Source organism: Xenopus tropicalis, chromosome 1 (genome assembly GCF_000004195.4).
Source record: "Xenopus tropicalis strain Nigerian chromosome 1, UCB_Xtro_10.0, whole genome shotgun sequence".
In the NCBI taxonomy this organism is placed as follows: Eukaryota; Metazoa; Chordata; class Amphibia; order Anura; family Pipidae; genus Xenopus; species Xenopus tropicalis.
In genome coordinates, this window is record NC_030677.2 from 31,298,729 (window position 1) to 31,303,587 (window position 4,859).

A 4,859-nucleotide genomic window follows, 5' to 3' on the forward strand; every position below is an offset into this window, starting at 1 on the left:
CCAGAAAAAAACTCAATGGGCCCCCGGCCTTCATGGGCCCTGCCGACCCTGGCCCGCTCCCCAACCCGGATCATCCAATCCCTGCAAAGTAACAACTGTGCCTTTCTTTATGATACAGTTGGTGCATTCTTATAACAGGACATTTATACAGCATTTATACAGCTATTTACACTTTATTTAAGTTTTGCTTTGTTTTTTAATATGTCCTGCAAATTAGATGATGTCAATTTAATAAAGGTTCAAAAATCTATTCTCCGAACAGCTCTTGAGAGAACCAAAACAAAGGCAAAGATGGCGTTCATGCAGTAAGTGCAAATCATTTTCCCTTGCTCATAGTTAATATCTGTTTTGCAAATACATAAATGCATCAACTCGACCAACAATGGAAGAAAAATCACAAATTTTGACATTTGTATTAGCAGTGTATGTAACATGCAAAAGTCATTATTTTGCACTACAAAGATTACCTGTAGTCCAACCTGATTTTTTCCTTATTCTTTTATCTTTAAAATGTTATTCCATTTTGCAACAAGGTTTCAAACATATAAATCTTAACATATAAATCAGCAATTCAGTGATACTTCCAAGAGTATCTAGTACATCAAAGGTGTGTTCCCCCCAAATCTTGCATTGGGTAATTAAGAGAGCAAATTGTCATTCTCCCCAAATCTGTCCTAAATTGGCGCCTGCAGACGCCCCCCCCAACCAAGTCTTTTAGCCCTTTCCCCCACTACTAAGACCTGCCATTTTCAAGTGTTATTAGCAGATTTTCTCAGAATAGACCTTTGCTCCTTATAAGAATGTGAATGATAGACCCTTTCTATTCTGGCACCTTTCAATTATGTACACATAACAATGTGGGCTTCCCATCCCAAAGCCCAAACTTTCTTCAAAAGACTTAATTATGACCCATTCTCTCCTGCCAACCCTCCTGCGACAATTACCATTTACCCGAACCCTCTATAGGAACCTACCCAAAGAACAATCCCACCTTCTCTCTACCAGAAAACCAGGTGGGAGGGTGGGATGCTGCTCCTTCGGGCTCCCAGATCAGAATCCACTTCCATATTTGATATCTGGTGTAGACCACTCCTCCCTATATCTGGCCCCACAACCCAATTAAGGGTAATTGCCCAGGGTTAAATCTCGACTACCACAGGCGACTAATTTCCCCAGAATGCCACCTACAATAAAGTGAAATGCGGGTGGAAAGGTATACATGTCACTTCATTTTCTGAAGTCATGCCTGCAGGAGGAAACCTCTCACAACTTTGGAAAATGAAGCGGTGCGTATGCCTTTCCACCGGCAATTGAATTTATTGTTAGTGGAAAGGCATTCCAGGCATGCCCACAGTAGCAAGATTTAACTGGGGGTGATTTATCTCCCCATGGGCCATCACCCTTACCTATTTCCTCCTAAGCCTTCCTAATCTGGTCACAGCGTCTCAGTCTCCACCAGGTATCGTCAAGGAAGCAATTATCCTTTTTTGGCTAGCATTTGCCTCTATAGAAGAGCAGCTTAAACTAACTCTAACTCTAAGCATAGTGTAAAGTGATAGAAATTGGAAAGTTTGCTCTATGTCTAGCAATCAGTCAGCAAGAAGTATTTATTGGTCAGACTTGAAATGAAACATTTAATGGTTGCAATGGGTTAGTATACCTGGTGAAAATGGGAGCCAAAATGCAATAGTGCAACAACAAGCAAACTGAAAACATGTTTTTTTCAAAACGCATCAGTTAATAGCACTGCTCCAGCAGAATCCTGCACTGAATCCTGCACTTAAATCTGTTTTTTAAAAGAGTAAACAGATTTTTTTATCTTTAATTTTGAAATTGACATGGGCCTAGGCATGTTGTCTGTTTCCCAGATGCCCTCAGCCATGTGCTTTAATAAACTTCAGTCACACTTTACTGCCAAGCTGCAAGTTGGAGTGATATTACCCCCCTCCCTCTCCCCCCAGCAGCCAATCAGCAGAACAATGGGAAGGTAACTAGATAGCAGCTCCCTGACACCTGCATTGCTAAAAATGCTCCTATTCCCACCTCATGGTAGATATCAGAATAACACTCAATAGAAAAAATCCAAGTCCAGCTCAGCCAAGTGATGACTCCTCCAGTTACATGGGAGTAGGAGAAACAATAGGTTACCTGAAAGCAGTTCTAATGTGTAGCGCTGGCTCCTTCTGAAAGCTCAGACTCAGGCACAATGCACTGAGATGGCGCCTACACACCAATATTACAATTTGTTGGTTCAAGAATGAAAGTGAATTATTTGCTATGTAAACAGTGTAATTTAGAAATAAAAACTACACCATAACAATCATGACAGAATCCCTTTAATTACTGTGAACACATGATAATAAGGTTCCTGTGTCATGTTGTTATTATTATTTTGATCTGTCGTGAATTAGAAAGATTCTAATAATATTAATATTCATTGCAGGCCCGTAGGTAAATAAAACTGCAAAAACTGCAAAATTACCCTTTTCTCTACCAATACAGCTGATGTAACTATTCTTTTCTACACAGAATGCAGTAACAGAGTTTCGAAGCTCACATCATTATGCAGGGGATTCCAACATAAACCCTTCTAGGATTCTATCAAAGTGGTTACAGAGAAGCAATAAACTAGTGTTGTGATAGATATTACTGCTCAAGCTGCATCGAAGGCTTTGGATGTGGTGCCAAGTGGTGTAATTGGAGGGACTTTGTGGCTTAAATGGACTGCAACCATATGGCATGCGGATAAACAGCCCCCCGAGGACTTTCAGCTCTGTTTGTTAAGCTGGGCAGCCAGTATATAGACATGTTTAACTAGCAATCATGCAGTTGTCAGATATGGGTCTCCAAAGTACTGTACATCTCATGACAGCTTTGGTTTCCCCGTGCTTATTCCGAGAACGATCTATAGCAGGAACTGACAACTGTGACTGTGTGATGGTTGCAGAACTACAACTCCCAGTCTAGGGCCTGATTACTGTAGTTAAACAACAGCTAGAAAGTTACAGGCTGAAGAAATATATATATATATATATTAGCAATGTGCTTGGTCTAACAGCTCAGGCTGAGGCTCGGTAAAGGCACGAGCATTTATCAAGTCATACTTTTCATGTGAAGATTAGCTCATTTGAAACGCACCACTGACAGGCTGAGGATTAAACAAGTATTTTAGCAACATCACTTGGCAACAGATAAATAATTGTTTGTCGTTAAAAGGTTCAATAAAAATCACAAGTAATTTATAACACGCGCGGTGCCTCTTAGATGGTTAACAAGAAGGAAACAAAACACAAAGGGAAAAGGGGGGGAGAGAATGTAATCTAACACATGGGTGCAATATATCACAGACAGGCAAAGGAAGGCAAGATTGATAGTAGAGTAGCTGAGTGATTGGGCCTTATTTACAAAAAGCGAACATCGTCCTGGAGACAAATCTGCACCCATAAAAGTTCCACACAGGCAGGGCTTCCAGCTGGTCACTGCAGATTCTGCCATCTATACTGCCTAGGCCCTACTGTCACATAGGTGCACGACATAGCATTAGAGTTGCCATAGGGTATTTAACTGGCCTTGCAGTAAATCACCAGCTAGGGCTGGCACCGTTATTACAAATTTATGGGCAATGAACTAAATTTGTAATACCCTATAAATCACCCCCACCTATCCTCACCTTCTCTGCTGCTGATCAGCCTTTATACTCAAAGACCCACCTCTGCCCTGCCCATTTACCCACCCACTGCACCCATTTCCCACCCTGTATATCATAGCCACGCCTCCAAATGATGTCATGGCCCACCCCAAAGCCGAAGGTCAGTATTATAGAAAAAAAAGGTGGCAACCCTACACAGCATTTGTCACAATGGGACCCTGTCATGATTACCACGTAACCAGTATATGTACTTGCCCAGCTGGTAAAGATAATAACTGATGCTAGTGTTGTAACTAGGGAAGCGACGGAAGAGATATAGGAAGGCCCTGTAATTTGTCACTCCAACTGAATTGTGTGCAAACAGAAGCCTTCTAAAGGTACTGGAAGACAAAGAGATCTCTTGAAAATGCATTCCCCTTGCCAAACCTTGGGACTGGCGCAAGTAAGAATGATGACACATGGGACATTTTGACACGCATGGTAAATCTGCCCTAACACAGGCAATAAAATATACCTAGTTTCCTTCTCACCGACAAAGTAGCCCCCTCATGGAGTACCTTCAGGATACTTAGAAAGCGAAAGCAACCCATATGTTTCCTCAACAGCGATTCATCGCTGCCGGTGGGACAAAAACTAGGGACATTTTTACACCCAAGGTAGCACACGTACTAAGGGTGACAAAATCCCATGTGCTATTGCACTATACTATACTATAGTGCCCTTTTACATCTTTTCCCCTGAGCTGTGATGGTATGTGTGCTCTCTCAGAGATCAGCTGACAGAAAACAGTGCAACTCAATGGCACATACAGGTATCGGACCCCTTATCCGGAAACCTGTTATCCAGAAAGCTCCGAATTACGGAATGCCCGTCTCCCATAGACTCCATTTTAATCAAATAATTCAGAATTTTAAAACTGATTTCTTTTTTCTATGTAGAAATAAAACAGAACCTTGTAATTGATTCCAACTAAGATATAATTAATCCTTATTGGATGCAAAACAATCCTATTGGGTTTAATTATCCGGAATACCCTTGGTCCCAAGCATTCTGGATAATGGGTCCTATACCTGTACTACTAAAAAAGTATATTTTTATGAAAATGGTTTTATTTAGATGAAGCAGGTCTTTACATATGAGCTGTTTTATGCAGAATGTTTTCATACAGACCTACATTGCTTTGGGGTATCATTTTACTTTAAAAACGTTA